The 17,265-nt window shown below is 44.8% G+C and overlaps 1 protein-coding gene across 1 annotated transcript in view; it reads left to right on the top strand.

The window, feature by feature from the left end:
• Positions 1-17,265, top strand: part of BSN (bassoon presynaptic cytomatrix protein) — a 72,562-nt gene that overhangs the window by 19,715 nt on the left and 35,582 nt on the right. The window lies entirely within an intron of this gene.

Here is a 17,265-nt window from a genome sequence, read left to right as displayed (position 1 = left end):
TGGAAAGCTATCCCTCAAATGATTTCAAGAGCGGATCATCTCCCGCATGAGTTTCCTTTGTATATACATGGCCGAGGCCAGCCGCTTTTCCCCCTTCATCTCGCATTTCATTTCTACTTCCATGCATAATTCCTTGGGACCCAATGATGGTGGTTCTGTTGTCCTTGATGAAACGATCATTATAGAAACAGAAAAAATCATCCCACCTTCTTTCTACTTGTGGGCTTCCTAATAGTTTAGTCTGCGAGGGCTCTTGGAAGGATGTGACTCTGTGGGGTTTCACGCCAAAATTTTCATTTGATGGGAAACCCAACACTAGGGTAAACAGATGTGTGCTCTCCATGACCTGGCCTTTCCTTTCCTTTTTTATATTTAAGTCAGGCAGCTCTTAAGGACAAGTTTTAACCCCAGATTATAATTCATCCCTTTGAGGCAGCTAAATTGGTACAATGGAAAAAGCTCTGGCTCTGGAGTCAGGAAGACCTGAGTTCAAATGTGACCTCAGACATGTATTAACTGTCTGACCCTGGGCAAGTCACTTAATCTCTGTCTGCCTGGTTTTTTCAACTGTAAAATGAGGATAATCATAGCACCTATCTCACAGCATTGTTGTGAGGATCGAATGAGATAATATTTGTAAAGTGCTTAGCGTGACGCCTGGTATATCAGAGGCTCTTAATTAGTGTGTATTCCTCCTCTCCCATTCACTTAGCAAACATTTAATAAGGTCTGTGCTCATTTTAGGGGGAAACTAGATAAATCGGTGGTCCTTGCCATTCTAGTAGGCAGATGAGTCACGTATACAGAGAATTATAATACACGATATTGCATCCTAAGTGCCTTTGAAAGGTGAAGGCAAGATTCTCTGAGGTCTGAGTAAAAAGCGTTGTTAGTTTTGGGGGGCATTTGGGAAGGCTTCCTGGAGCATGTGGCATCTGAGGATGGATAGGGATTGAGTACTCACTCATCAGACCAATGAATAAATAACAAGGAGCCACCTGAGTAAAAACGGTAATAACTCCCATTTCTTTGGCACGTTCCTCTATGAGATAAGAAGTATAAATATTATTTATTCCTGTTTTGCAGATAAGGAAATTAAGGCCCAGGGAGAGAAATTGATTTGCTCATGGTTACATGTCAGGATTTGAGCTCAAGTCTTCTGATTCCTTTCTACTATGCTAAGCTGCTGGCTCTCCAAAATTCCTAAGATTCGCAGTCAGTTAACCCCAAAGGTGGAGAAGAAGGAGCGCTCTGGAGACCTCAAGAGCCTAGGCCATTCCTTCTTGCTCCCCTCCTCCACAGTCCAGGATATCTACCCTTCATTAGTGACCTGGCTTGGGTCCATATCAGCAGTGCCAGCTAGCTAGAAGAGAGCTCTAGTTGACTCCAGCATCTTATAGATGAGGAAACTGTGGTTCAGAGAGGACCAGGGACTTTCTTCCCCACAGTCACTCAGGTAATAAATAACAGGACCATGTTTCAAACCCAGGTCATCAGATTCTAAACCTAGTGTTCTTCCCATGAGGTCCTGGGGCAGAGTTTGACTGCATAGACAGACCCTCCAAACCCCACAAGAGCCAGCAAGCCTTGGGTTATGTGTACTGAGCACAGCCTCGCACATGGAAGTTGGCACTTAATAAGTGTACATTTAGTTGAACCGAGTACTACCGAGTGCTACTCCAACTTTGGATCTCTTCTGTCTCTGGGGTAGGGATGCGCCTGTGGCTGGCAACATTGCTCCCTCTGGTGGTCCTAACTGTCACTGCAATTTTAGTTCTGTGTGCTCAGATTTCTCCGAGGCACTGTTGGGGTGGACAGAAAAGGGGGAGACAGTACTTACACATATGAGACAGGGAGATCAGCATAAGACAGAGGATATCCAGGAGCCCTCACTTGTAAGGGTCCTAGGAAATCAGAAAAGCTCATGATTAGAGAAGTCCCCATGGAGGAAACAAGGATGAAAGGATGGGCTGCTCACCAGGGTCAGGTAATGGAGGGAGCAGACAATGAGCACACCCAGCTTCTTGGCCTGGGTCACCATGATGAGGCAGAACTAGTGCAGGAACCAAGAGCCTTGCTCCCTCTGTGGCCTCTCTGAATTTCAGTTTCCCTCTCTGTAAAATAGGAATAACTTACTTCCTAGGGTTATTGTGAGGAAAGTGCATCTCTAATGTTTCTAACACTTCTAATTCCTATGATTTTATAAGCCTGAAAAAAAATAACCTGATAGAAATGGGAGCTATTTGGGGGCTGAGCACCTTGGGAAGGGTAAGCCATTGCTTTGCTGTAGCTTAAAACAGCTCAGCTGTCAACCATTTCCCTTCAAGAGAAAGGAGAAGAGGGAGGCATTAAAGGAATGCTCCCCGAGATGGTGCCCATCCCCAAGTTCATGTCACTGGTGCCCTCCCCCTTTTGTCTGACCCCAGGGAACAGAGGAAGCAGCACCACCCCCAGTCAGGGGTAGGGAATCTGCGGCTCTGAGGCCACATGTGGTCCTCTAGGTCCTCAGTTGTGGCCCTTCAACTGAATCTGAACTTCACAGAACAAAGCATGGAGAGAAGGGGATGGATATGAGAGATGTTGTGAAGGCAGAACCAACTAGGCTTGCCAACAGATTGGATATGTTGGGTTAGCACAAGTGAGCAGTAACAGCAGAGTTGCTGTCCTGGGTTGGGGGAGATGGTAGTGTCCTTAACACCTGCATGGGAATCCTCCTTCTACATTGTCCCAGATGAGTGGCTGTCCAGCATTTGTTTGGGAATCTCTGGTGGGCTCGTGACCTCCCAGCCTGGCCTATTCTGCTTGGGGAAGGTTCTCCTAACACCAAACCTAAACCTAGCTTCTTTATACCTTCCACCCATTGCTGCCAGCTCTGGGGCCAAGCAGAACAAAACTAATCCTAATTCCTTTTCCACATGCCACATCTTCAGATACTCTTGTCAATCTGGTCCTTCTCCCTACCAAACCATGCATCTCCCTTCTCTTTGACCCATATAATAAGGTGCTTAATAAATACTGTCTAACCACCTCTGCTTAAAATTCCCTTCCTTTAGGAGGGAGGTCATAAACTGATCCTACCTGCTTCTTTGTGTGTCTGGGGGTAGGGTAGGAAGTTACATGGAGAAGGTCCCCCTAGAGTTTGTTAAGCATGTGATCCTACCATGGCAAGAGTCCATTTTAAGGTCCATCAGTGAAAGGAAGCTCTTGCTTCCAACTCACTTGCATGAACCCAACTTATCCAGTCTGTTGGCAAGTTTTGTTAATTCCACCTTCACAGCATCTTCATATGCATCCACTTCTCTCCACTCACCACCTTGTCATCTCATGCCTGGACTGTTTGCCATAACCTTCTGATCGCTGTCCTTGCCCCAAGTCTCTCCCTACCCTGCTCCATCTTCCACTCAGCTGCCAAGGTCATCTTCCTAAAGTACAGGTCTGACACCCTGCACCCCCCCCCACACACACCTTAATAAACTCCAGTAACTTCCTGTTTCCTCTAACATCAAATATAAAATGCTCTGTCATTTGAAGTGCTTCATAACATGGCTCCTCCTCTTCTTTCCTGTCTTTTTATACTTTACCCTACCTTGCATATGCTGAAATCCAGTTATCAGTATAGACTACTTGACCAGTTCTCACACGCAACACTCCCTACTCTGTCCCTTTTACTGGAAGCCCTTCTGTCTGGAATGCTTTCTCTCCCCATCTCTGTCTGTTGGCTTCCCTGGCCTCCTTCTAGAATCAGCCCCAATTCCTACCTTGTTCAAGAAGCCCATCAGTGGTACTAACCACCGCCTCCGAGATCGCCACCTACTTACAGTGTATGTGTCTTGTATGTACATAATTGTTTACCTGTTTTTGCCTATGTACTAGACACTAGGTAAACTGGGGGAACAGAGATGGTTAGGGGATGGGATGTGGATGAGGATGCAGTAAAGAACAACTAACCTCAGTATCCTACAGGTAGAAGACCCAAGAGGTAACTGCGTCACAAAAACCCAGGAAGGAGAGAAGAGGATGGTGTTCAATGGTGCCAGATGCTGCAGAGAAGTCAAGATGACTTGGCAGTTAAAAGATCATTGGTAACCTTAGAGGGAAAAGTTTCAGTTGAGCGATGAATTTGGAAGCCAGATCACAAGGAGCTGAAAAAAATCAATGTGACAAGAGCATGTGGAGACCATGAGTGCAGTGAGAGCTTTTTCTAGTTTTACTGTGAGAAGGGGGAAGGAACTTGGACAATAGTTTGAGGACTTGATTGGGTCAAGTGGGAAGCATATTTGTGGGCAGTATTGAAGGGGCCAGTAAATAGGGGAAGACTAAAAATGTGAGAGCATGAGAGGAGGGTTGTGTCCCCCACTGCTAGAGATGAGAGGGGGTGGGATCAAGATCATAAATGGAACACTTTGTCATATTCATCATGACTGAAGACTCAGTTTCTTCATCTTCAAAATGAGAAGACTGGATCAAACTCTAATATCTCTTCTAGTTCAAAACTCAATGATCTTCCTCTTCCTCCTCCTCATCACTAATTCTAAGTGCACATCTATGTGGAGTTCTGCAATAAGACATAGTTGAGGATTAAACTAGATTGTCTCTAAGGCCCTAGACAACCCAAATGTTCATTATTCACAGGCCATATTCTTCCATGTAGTCCAGAAGGGACCACTTTAAATGCCCAAACCAATCTTTTCTCTTTAGAATGTAACCTCCTTGACAGCGATTATTCTTTCTTTCCTTTCCTTCCTCCTTCCTTCCCTTCTTTTCTCCTTCCTTCCCTCCTTCCTTTTTTCCTCTTTACCTCTAGCACTAGCACAAGCATTTGAATGTAGTAGGTACTTAACAAATATTTACTTAGTTACACTGATGTGAATTGAGTTCAGGAAGCCTGAGCCTCAGGAATGTGTCCCTTATCCCCCCACGACTACAAGCAAATGAACAACTCCCTCCTGCTGACTCTCCTAATCCTAAAGGAAAATCTCCAGTGATGGAAGAAGGTCCATTCTTGGTGTTTTCTTAATTCTCCTCCCTTTTAATCCTTCTGCAGTGGATGATACCATTGATGGCCCCCTTCTGCTGGATGTTCTCTCCTCACTGGGTTTTCCTGATAATCTCATTGTGGTTCTCTTCTTAATCTGTTGAGCTAGTCGTCAGTCTGCTTTTGCAGAATCATTAGTCATGTCCCACCTCTTATGCCTGAATGGGCCTCATGTCTTGGACCTTCTTCTCTTCTCTCTCTCTCCTCTCTTGGTGATATCAGTTCCCAAGGTTTCAATTGTCATCTCCATGCAGATTACTCTCAAACCTATCTATGTCTTTCCCTCATCTCTCCTTAATCTCCATTGCAATGTCCCAACGATAACTCAAACTCAATATGTCCAAAAGAGACCTCATTATCTTTTTTCTTCCTCTTTGCTTTCCTATTTCTGTTGAGGGCATTCCCATCCTTTAAGATACCCAGCTTTGTAACTTAGGGATCACTTTCAATTTCAATCATCCCCACGCCCCATCAGTTTCCACATGTTATAGATTCCATCTCCAGGTTTCTCATGCCCATCCACTTCTCTCTACTCATACCAAAGCTATCCTACTCTAGAGCTATATCACCTCTCAACTGAACTCTTGCTAGAGTCTCCTCATTGGGCTTCCTACCTCAAGTCTTGAGCCCCTCTGATCTATCATCCACAGAACTTCAAGACTGACATTCTTTTTTTTTTCACAGCTACTTGTGACCCTTTTTTAAAAGTATTTTTTATTTATTTTTAATTTTCAACATTCACTTTCATAAGATTTTGAGTCTTAAATTTTCTCTGCCTCCTTCTCCTCCCCCCTCCCCAAAACAGCATGCAATCTGATATAGACTCTACTCATACATTCATATTAAACATATTTTCACTTTATTCATAATGTAAAGAAGAAATAAAGTTAACAGGAGGAACCACAAGAAAGAAGAAACAAAACAAAACAGCAAAAGAAATGGAGAGCAAATAGTCTGTTTCCATCTTCATTCAGACTCCAAAGTTAAGATCACTATTCCTAAGATACAAGTCTAACCATGACCTTCCCCTGCTCAGGAAGCTTCCATAACTCCCCATTGCCTCCAGGATAAAATATACATTCTCTACCATATGGCTCTTGCTGTCTTGCCAGGCTGAACACATATTATTCTCTGTGCCAAGTTAAGAAATTCTGACCTTGTCCAGCTCCCTGGTTTTTTTTTTTTTAACTAATGAGAATCACAGAAGAGGAATGACTTGCCCACAGGGATGGGATTCAAATCCAGATCCTTGCCTTCAATTCTTCTGCTCTTTCTGTAAACAGTTTCTAATTGTATTTATCTGCTCTTGAGAAAGCCAACATACAATATCAAGTATTTTTTCATAATGGATTCAATTTATGGGAGTCAGGAAACTGACACAAATTACATAGCTGCCCTGCCTTAGTCCTCAGCTATTCTCATCCTTTCCATCTCCTGCCTCCATATAGTTGTATTAACTGTCCCTCATGCCTGGAATACTCTTCCTCCTTACCTCCACCTAGCTCCCTTCAAGTGACACCTCCTTCTAGAGACCTTACCTGATTTCCCTAGTTGTTAGTGCCCTCCCCACCCCCATCTCAGAGTGTTTATTTTGCATATATTCCTCTATTTACTTTTCTGTGAACAGTGCTGTATCCTCACCCCTAGAGCCAATAGAATATAAGCTCTTTGAGGGCAGGAACAATTGTTTGTCTTTGTATTCCCACAACCCAACCCAGTTCTTAGTATGCCTTAGGCATTTAAGAAATCCTTGTTGGTTGAGTACCTAAACCTTCACTGTAATGGGCATCTTGGAGGTAGGGAGGGGTCAGGCTTGGGAGTCAGCTAGCCAGCAAATAAAGAATTTGATCTTGGAATTGTTATGAACATCTTACTTGGCTTTCAAGGCCCAGTTCCAATGTCCCTTTCATGGGTTTCTTCCCTTCATTTCATAGAATCAGCTTCAGATACGGAGCATCTCCTTCATTCCTTACTCTGCCAAAGGCTAGAGGAATTGTAAAAAATGAAACCAACTTTTCCTGAATTCTCTTTTGTTGATTACACTGGGAGCCTATCCAAATTCATTTCCTCCTAGGTTATTTTCATTCATTCATTCAACAAATATTTCTTCTGCCTTCCCTGGGGCTGACAGCGTGATGAAGTAGAGAAAAGAATGATTTTGGAGTCGGAAGATGGAATCTTCATAGTAGGTTGGAGCTGGAAGGAGCCTTAGAGATCATCTGGTCCAACTACCTGCCTCATTTTTACAGACCAGAAAAATGAGACCTAGAGAAAAGAGAGGGATTTGGCCAAAGTCTCAGAGAGTATTGGTGAAAGAACTAGGGCTCAAACCCACATTTTCTGACTCTAGGGCTCATTGTCACTCCCTTACTCCCTCACTTCTCAGGTTTGAAATCTAATTCTGCCACTTCTGGGGGCTGTTATTAGAGCAGTGAGACTGGGGGAAGTCTAGATTCAGCAATCAGAGTCTCTAGATCAGAACTGGATCCACTCACTCGCTGAGAATAGCTGAGGACTAAGGCAGGGCAGCTATGTAATTTGTGTCAGTTTCCTGACTCCCATAAATTGAATCCATTATGAAAAAATACTTGATATTGTATGTTGGCTTTCTCAAGAGCAGATAAATACAATTAGAAACTGTTTACAGAAAGAGCAGAAGAATTGAAGGCAAGGATCTGGATTTGAATCCCATCCCTGTGGGCAAGTCATTCCTCTTCTGTGATTCTCATTAGTTAAAAAAAAAAAAAACCAGGGAGCTGGACAAGGTCAGAATTTCTTAACTTGGTGACTATCAACTTATTTAGAAAATATGTTTTGATAATTATATTCCACTATAATATGTTTTCTTTGTAATCCTATGCATTTTATTTTATGCATTTAAAAATAACATCCTGAGAAAGGTTATCTATCCATATCCTTTACCAGTGTGCCCAAGGGGTCCATAAAGGGTTTGAGAGACCCTGGGCTAAATTATCTGCAAAATCCTTCTGCTGCAAATCCTATAATCCTGTGACTTGGGGCTTTCCCCAGAATGTTCCATAATGATATCCAGTTTGGAATCTGGTTCTACCACTTCCTAAGGAACCTCTGGTGAGATCTCAGTCTCCTGTGACTATATTCACTCCTGTGAATCTAGAAAGAGCAGTGGGTTAGATCCTAAGATTCCTGGAGGGAAGAGGGACTGCCTGGGAAATGAGCAGTATCAGAGTATGGAGTTGACCTTACTTAGTTGAGGAGAGAAAGCCTCTGCCAAACTCAGAGCAAACAGGATACATAATGATACAATTTCTCTAACAGTTTCAAGTTTAAAGGACTTTCCTCCCCTAGCCCTGAGAGGCGGGCGGTGTGAGTGTTATCATCCCTGTCTGACAGAGGAGGAAACAAGCAAAGAGAAGTGAAATCAGTTTCCCAAGGTCACATGGTGAGCCAGTGTCGGATTTCCAATCTGAGAGTCATGGCCACATTTTCACTCTCCCCCATCTCCTAGATCTGGTGACTTACTGGCTTCCTATCATTCCTCCGTCCAACAAATATCTCTTACATGCATCTCTTCTCTCCACTCACACTACTGTGCTGTAACTCATCATCTTTCATCTGGATTTTGGCAGTAACCTAATTCAGGACGTCTGAAGTGTGTGTGTGTGTGTGTGTGTGTGTGTGTGTGTGTGTGTGTGTGTGTGTGTGTGTGTGAAGGACCCCACTGTCAGTCTGGTAAAGGCTATGGATCCCTTCTCAGAATAACATTTTAAAATGCATAAAATAAAGTGACTCGGATTACCAAGGAAACCAATTACATTGAAATACAGATATTAAAATGATTTTCAAAACATCTCCTAGACTCCAGGTTAAGAATCCTTGTTCTAATTAGTATCCCCTGTACCACATTCACCTCTCTGCACTCCATTTCATGCCCAGTTTTCTGAATGACTCTTCTAAAGTGCAGTTCTGACCATGTCACAATCCCACCTCTGAGATAAACACAAACTCCTATTCTGATGGCATTTGAGACCCCTCACGTGGGATGGCAGCTAACCTTTCCAGACTTCCTTCATATTATTTCCTTTCATTGATTGATTCCTCTGTTTCTGCCACCTTCCCCTTACCACTACCTTTTAGAATCCTTAGGTACCACCACCTCTGGAAAGCCTTTTCTTCTCATTGCTTTCCTTTTCCTAAAATTATCTTCTTTTGTTGTTGTCACTCAGTTATGTCCTACTCATTGGGACCCCATTTGGGGGTTTTATTGGTAAAGATACTGCAATGATTTGTCATTTCCTTCTCTAGCTCATTTTACAGTTGAGGAAACTGAGGTGAGCATGGTTAAGTGACTTGCCCAGGGTCACACAGCTAGTAAATATCTAAGGCTGGATTTGAACTCATGAAGATAAATCTTCCTCATTCCAAGCTCATTGCTCTATTTACTGCACCACCTCACTGCCTCAGCTTGCTTTTTTACTAATCTGTTTATGTATTGTAGTGTTCAGTTAGCATAAGCTTCTTAAGGGCTGGTACCTTTTTTCATTTTTTCTTCATATTCTCAATGCTTAGAAGAGCATCTTGCACATTGTTAGGCACTTAATAAGTGGTTGTTGAATTGAATCTAGTCTAACAAATACCCAGTCAGGGATCCTTTCTGTAACATCCCTAACAGTGGTCCATCCAACCTCTGCTTGGAGGCAGCAGGAAGCAGTGGAGAGAATATTGGATTTGACATCAAGAAGACCTGGGTTCATTTCTCACCTCAGACACTTACCAGCTATGGGATACTCTGCAAGTCCCTTAACCTCTTAGTGCCTCAGTTTCCTCATCTATACAATGAGGAGGTTCTGTTTGCAGGCCGCTGAGTCCCTGTCCTGCTCTAAATCTATGATCCTATGAGCTCTAGTCTTGAGGAGCTCTCTTCTTCCTAATGCAGTCCTTTGTACTTTGGGAAGTTCTGTCCAATAGGAAGTTTTTCCTCATATCTACCTGAAATCTGCCTGTCTGCAGTGACCACCCATTGCTCCTAGATCCGTGCTCTCTCGCCAAGCAAAACATTCATGATCCCTCCTTGACTTGGGAGTCCTTTATACCCTTGAAAGCATCAGTCATGTTCCATGGAGAAATCTCTTCTCCGGGCTAAACACCTCCATTTTCTCCAAATGATCTTTGCATGGCCTGGTTTTAACTCCTCTTAGCATCCTGGTCACCCCCTTCCAGAACTCAGTCTCCTTTCAGTATCCAGAAACAGACTGAAGACAGGAAGAAGGTAATGTCCAGCACGACTGGGATTCCTTAGTCTTTTCAGGGTCCAGAGACAGTCTCCTTGTAAGCCTGCAGTCTGGGATTCCATTTTCTTGGAATTTCCATTCTTCTTCACAAAGACGTATTTGTCCTTTTCTGTGTTCAGGATGCTGTGGTCAGAGATGAACATACAAAGGTGAAAAATTACATAATCCCTGCGTTCAAGGTCCTGGCGATACAAGGGGGGGGTTGTACAATATGAGGAACACCATAGAGAGGAGCGAAGGAGAGGGTCAGCTAAAGGACCATGAGGAATCTGAGGAGGAAGAAATCATTTCACTGAACTGTGGGAGACGGAAGGAATTCAGGGAAGTCTTCATGGAGGAGCTGGACCTTGAAAAAATAAAAGGATTCCAATAGTTAGAGAACTGGTTCTAGGTATGGGGGAATGGGCTACTCAGGGCCACATGTGGCCCTCTAGGTCCTCAAGTGTGGCCCTTTGACCAAATCCAAACTTCACAGAACAAATTCCCTTAATAATAACAATATATGTATGTATGTATGTATGTACATAGTAATAAAAGAATTTGTTCTGTAGAACTTGGACTGCCGAAAGACTGCACCCAAGGACCTAGAAGGACACGTGGCCTCAAAGCCACAGGTTCCCCATCCTTGGCACTCTACAAGAATGAAGGGAGACAGGTCAGGGAAGGATGTAGAGTCACAGATTTGGAGTTAGGAGGATCATAACTTTGGAGTTGGAAGAGACTAACCCTAAACTAAAACTAAACCCCAACCCTAACCTATCATGCATCTAATCCTGTGCCCTCCATTGCCCAGATGAGAACACGGAGGCTAAGTGACTTGCCCAAGGTCCCACATCCTCTAGATCTATGCTCTCTTGCCAAGTAAAACATTCATGATCACCCCCTTGACTTGGGAGTCCTTTCTTCACTCCACCATGCTTCTCAAGTGGTCATAGAATCACTCCTGATTAGGTGGTTTGGCTGCATCAGAGAAATACTGTGAGGGAGTTATAAAGGGATATGAATACTAGACTGAGGAGTTTGTATTTTATCCTGTGCAGTTTTAAAGTGTGGGTAGTTGGGAGGATGGTGGGACCATCAAAAGGCTTTGAGGAGTTGGGAGGAAAGGCCAGTTTGGTGGGGGAGATGAGTTCAATTTTGAATGACTAGAGTTGGAGGAAGGCCAGGTGGAGCTAGCTACCCCAGGCAGCTGGAAATTAGCTAGCTACCCCAGGCAGCTCTCCTGTTAGGAGAGGGTGGGGCTGGATATATGTATTTGCCAGTCAAGGAGAAGGAGGCCAGAGAGAGTCAGGTAGGAGTGAGGTTAAGTATGGCTGGGGTTGCTCCTAAAATGCTGATCTAGAGAGGACACCCCCAGCAAAGTGACTTTTGACTCCCAAGCAGTAAAACAAGCAAACAGAACCACCTTAAAGAAAGCCTTCACAAGCACTTGAGGGATTGTAGGGCAAGGGGGAGAAACTGGGGAAACTGGAGCCTGGCTGGTGGTGAGCTCCAGGAGGGACCTGCTTGCTCTGCCCTGCCCCTCACCCTACCACCACTCCAGAGCCCCCTCTGGCTCCTGCTCCATGCCTCAATCTTCCTCATCCTGAATTTGTAACATGAGTTTGCATAATTGATGCCCTCCTGTTGCCCAAGCCAGACCTTTGTTTAGAGAATCTCACTGAAGGCCCTAGAGGTGGTTCCATTAGCGAGGAATCCCTGATGGGCACCACAGCAGTGTCGAGCTTCTGTGTATCCTGCCTGGCAGTCATTGACAGGATTAGAACACTCCTCAAAGGTTGAAAGAAGGGAGACATGCCAGCTTCCTAAGGGGCTCTTCAATCCGCAGATGGTCAGAAGTCCTGATGGCAGTTAGTAGAGGAACCATCTGCCTTTATGAGCAAGCAAGCACTTCCACCTCTCTTGGCCTTAGTTTCCTCATCTGTAAAGGAAGGAGGTCAGACCAGATGATCTCTAGGGTCCCCTTCAGTTCTGTGTTCTTCTGGCCTCAAGAAGTGGTGTGGTATAGGATGAGGGGCTGGGAGTTTGGAGTCAGATGACCCCTGCTTCCAAGCAGTCCTGTCCAGATCTAAAGCCAGAATCCTTAAGGTTCATCCTAGTTCTGCTATGCTGTGAGGCTGGAAGTGTCCATCTCTGTTCTGACCATTTCTCTGGTCCAGATGGCCAGATGCTGAACCACGGTCTCCTTTCCTGACCCCTGTCCCTGACCTGGCAGGGGAGGGCCTGGCCTAGTAGGACCCGGCTTCTGCTGAGCTTGAGCCTGTGTCCCTGGTTAGTTCTCGGATGGTGGAGGTTGTGCTTTACCTGGAAACTTCACAGATCTGTGGCCTTAGCCAGCGCCACATCCTTGGACTTCCTGAACCAAAACCAAGGACAAGAGTTGCCAAAGTGACCCAGGCAGCAATTCTTCCCTTCTGATTGCCTTTAGGTGTAAATAAGAGCCTTGAGGGGCACTATGAGTCAGTGGGCCTGAGTTCAAATCCTGTCTCATCACTTACTACCTTGGTGACTTGAACAAATTACTTGATCTTTCTTGGCCTCAGTTTCCTCATCTGTAAAATTAGGGAATTAGACCTGAGGGCATAGGAAGGAGAGAAGCACACAAATAGAATAATGAACCTTAGAGTCCTCTGGGCCACACAGGAAGGAAGCACCTTCACTCTGCAATCTGAAGGGAAGCTACGAGATTTAAAGCCTGGAAGCTGAGAGACAGGAGGAAATAGCAGCCCCAGAGATTCTTCTATTTCTGGCCACTCAGGGGAGATAAAAATAGCTCTTCTTGCCTGGCAGGAGCCCCTGATCTCTGTTTGCTCTTGCTTTCTCCCTGGGGTTGGGCTCTGGACTCTCTTGCCCTGAGGCTGGGCCCTGGGCCCTGGACAAGGCTCTGAGTTCTTTTGCCTGGGATTGGGCCCAGGGTGTGCTCTCTCTCTCTCTCTGTCTGTCTCTCTCTCTCTCCATCTCTGTGTCTCTGTCTCTGTCTGTCTGTCTGTCTCTCTCTGTGTGTCTGTGTCTGTCTCTGTCTCTCTCTTATCTATCTGTCTATCTATCTATCTCTCTCTCTTTCTCTCCCTCTCTCTGTCTCTCTGGACTCAGGGTTCAGGGTTGGGCCCTGGGTGCTCGCTCATACTCTCTCTCTCTCTCTCTCTCTTTCTGTCTTTGTCTCTGTCTCTCTCTCTTTCTGGACACAGGGTTCTGTGCTAGGCTCTGGGGCTCTGGGCTGAGCCCTGGATTCTCTCATTCTAAGGCTAGGATCTGGCCTGGGGCTAGGTTTTAGGTTCTTATACCCTGGGTCTGAGCTCTGGGCTCTCTCTCTCACTGGACTCAGGGCCCGGGGCTGGCCATGCTCTCTCTCCCTGCTCATGGCTAGACTCTGAGCTTTGGGCTCTTGGGCCTGTTGCACTCCCCAGGGCTAGCCCAATGGTTGTGTTTAAGTTTCCCCCAGGGATTTAAGGCCTCACTTTATGCCACATCCTGCCTGACCTGGGCCAGTCCCTCTACTCATCAAGTATCCTAAAGCTTCCTATTAAATTTGAGGACTGGAGGGTCAGAAACAGAGGACAGGAGCTGGAGAAAGTCTAAGATCTTTTTTTTTTAATTTATTTAACTTTTAACATTCATTTTCACAAAATTTTGGGTTCCAAATTTTCTCCCCATTTGTCCCCTCCCCCCACCCCAAAACACCAAGCATTCTAATTGCCCCTATCACCAATCTGCCCTCTCTTCTATCATCCCTCCCTTCCCTTGTCTCCATCTTCTCTTTTGTGCTGTAGGGCCAGATAACTTTCTATACCCCTTTACCTGTATTTCTTATTTCCTGGTAGCAGGAACAGTACTCAACAGTTGTTCCTAAAACTTTGAGTTCCAACTTCTCTTCATCCCTCCCTCTCCACCCATTCCCTTTGGAAGGCAAGCAATTCAATATAGGCCATATCTGTGTGGTTTTGCAAATGACTTCCATAATAGTCGTGTTGTGTAAGACTAACTATATTTCCCTCCATCCTATCCTGCCCCCCATTGCTTCTATTCTCTCTTTTGATCCTGTTCCTCCCCAAGAGTGTTGACTTCAAATTGCTCCCTCCTCCCATTGCCCTCCCTTCCATCCTCCCCCCCCACCCTGTTTGTCCCCTTCTCCCCCACTTTCCTGTATTGTAAGATAGGTTTTTATACCAAAATGAATGTGCATTTTATTCCTTCCTTTAGTGGAATGTGATGAGAGTAAACTTCATGTTTTTCTCTCACCTCCCCTCTTTATCCCTCCACTAATAAGTCTTTTGCTTGCTTCTTTTATGAGAGATAATTTGCCCCATTCCATTTCTCCCTTTCTCCTCCCAATATATTTCTCTCTCACCACTTAATTTCATTTTTTTAAGATATGATCCCATCCTATTCAATTCATTCTGTGCTCTCTGTCTGTGTGTGCATGTGTGTGTAATCCCACCCAGTACCCAGATACTGAAAAGTTTCAAGAGTTACAAATATTGTCTTTCCATGTAGGAATGTAAACAGTTCAACTTTAGTAAGTCCCTTATGACTTCTCTTTGCTGTTCACCTTTTCATGGTTCTCTTCATTCTTGTGTTAGAAAGTCAAATTTTCTTTTCAGCTCTAGTCTTTTCATCAAGAAAATTTGAAAATCCTCTATTTCATTGAAAGACCATTTTTTCTCCTGAAGTATTATACTCAGTTTTGCTGGGTAGGTGATTCTTGGTTTTAGTCCTAGTTCCTTTGACTTCTGGAATATCCTATTCCACACCCTTCAATCCCTTAATGTAGAGTGTGCTAGATCTTGTGTTATCCTGATTGTATTTCCACAATACTTGAATTGTTTCTTTCTAGCTGCTTGCAATATTTTCTCCTTGACCAGGGAACTCTGGAATTTGGCCACAGTGTTCCTAGGAGTTTCTCTTTTTGGATCTCTTTTAGGAGGGGATTGGTGGATTCTTTCAATACTTATTTTGCTCTCTAGTTCTAGAATATCATGGTAGTTTTCCTTGATAATTTCATGAAAGATGATGTCTAGGCTCTTTTTTTGATCATGGCTTTCAGGTAGTCCCATAATTTTTAAATTGTCTCTCCTGGATCTCTTTTCCAGGTCACTTGTTTTTCCAATGAGATATTTCACATTATCTTCCATTTTTTCATTCTTTTGGTTTTGTTTTGTGATTTCTTGGTTTCTCATAAAGTCATTAGCCTCCATCTGTTCCATTCTAATTTTGAAAGAACTATTTTCTTCAGTGAGCTTTTGAACCTCCTTTTCCATTTGGTTAATTCTGCTTTTTAAAGCATTCTTCTCCTCATTGGCTTTTTGAACCTCTTTTGCCAATTGAGTTAGCCTATTTTTCAAGGTGTTATTTTCTTCAGCATTTTTTTGGGTCTCCTTTAGCAAGGTGTTGACCTGCTTTTCATGTTTTTCTTGCATCTCTCTCATTTCTCTTCCCAGTTTTTCCTCCACCTCTCTTACTTGATTTTCAAAATCCTTTTTGAGCTCTTCCATGGCCTGAACCCATGGTATATTTATTTTGGATGTGTGGGATACAGAAGCCTTGACTTCTGTGTCTTTCCCTGATGGTAAGCATTGTTCTTCCTCATCAGAAAGGAAGGGAGGAATTATCTGTTCACCAAGAAAGTAACCTTCTATAGTTCTTATTTTTTTTCCCTTTTCTGGGCATTTTCCCAGCCAGTGACTTGACTTCTGAATTTTCTTTCCACACCCACCACGCCTCCAGATCCACCCAGCCAGTGCTTGGGGTCTGAGATTCAGATGCTATTTCCCAGCCTCAGGGCTTTGGGCAGGGGCGGGGCTGCTATTCAGTGTGAGATTAAGTTCAGGTGCTTGGGTGGGGGCAGGGCCGCCTCACGGGCTCAGTTCCCTCAGGGGGTTTATGTGGAGACTTTCAACAATGGATGATCCAGGCTCCTGCCTCCTTGGGGAGCCTCTGTCTGCTGCTGCCTCCCGAGGGGGCCTGAGTTATGGGGACACCTCACTCCCCTCTCGACCAGCCAAAGAGACCGTCTCACCAACCCTTGTCACCTGTGGGTGGAGGGACCTGCGTGGCTGCTGGAGATTCTGTCCCTGAAGCCTGCTTGGATCTGCTCCTCTCGGTGCTGGGCAGCCAAGGCAGGGCTGGGCTCTGCTCTGGGTCTGGTGTGCGACGGACCTTTCGCGTCAGGTTTTCAGGTCTCTCTGGAACAGGTTAGTTCTGTGGCTTCTGCTGCTCCAGAATTGGTTGGGAGTTCTTCTTTACAGATATTTTATGGGCTGTGGGTTTGGAGCTAGCATATGTGCGTCTTTCTACTCCACCATCTTGGCTCTTCCCCCCAAAAGTCTAAGATCTTGTAGATAACAGAAGAGTAAGGAATGGGTGTTCTTTGCTAGGGACAAACCGTATTTGGAAGCAGCTCCTTCCCTGAAGAGAGAAAGATGGGCAAACAGGGGCTCTCTGCTTGAAACAAGCCGGGCCTGATCCTAACGCCTGGCTAAGGCCCTGCTGGGCTCTGCCTAAGCCTCATTGCAGACTGCAGTCGAGGAATTAAGAGCAGGCCGTAGAGAGATTGGCTAAAGGAATAGAAACTGTTTATTCTGCAGGAAACAAGATTGGGAGTGAGTGGGCAGTGCTCAGGGTGAGCTCTGTTGGGATCATGGCTGTGTCTGAGTGTTGAAGGGCTGCCATTTGGAAGAGAAGTTAGGGTTGTTGTGCACAGCCTCCGAGGGCAGAACTGGAGCAGCAAGGAGCAGAGGCAACTCTTGGTTTGATGGAAGGGAAAACTCCCAGCAGTCACAGCAGTTCCAAAGGAGGATGGGCCACTCCAGGAGGTAATGAAGTACCCCCACTGGTGGGAAGAAAATAGCCATTGATTGTGCTAAAGAAATAATAATAATGGCTAGCATTTATGTAGTACCTACTGTGTGCCAGGATTAGTATCTCACTTGATCCTCACAGCAACCCTGGGAAGCCAGTGCT

The sequence above is a fragment of the Notamacropus eugenii genome, chromosome 1 (genome assembly GCF_028372415.1).
Source record: "Notamacropus eugenii isolate mMacEug1 chromosome 1, mMacEug1.pri_v2, whole genome shotgun sequence".
NCBI classification, from domain to species: Eukaryota; Metazoa; Chordata; class Mammalia; order Diprotodontia; family Macropodidae; genus Notamacropus; species Notamacropus eugenii.
This window is presented reverse-complemented; position numbering and strand designations above follow the sequence as displayed.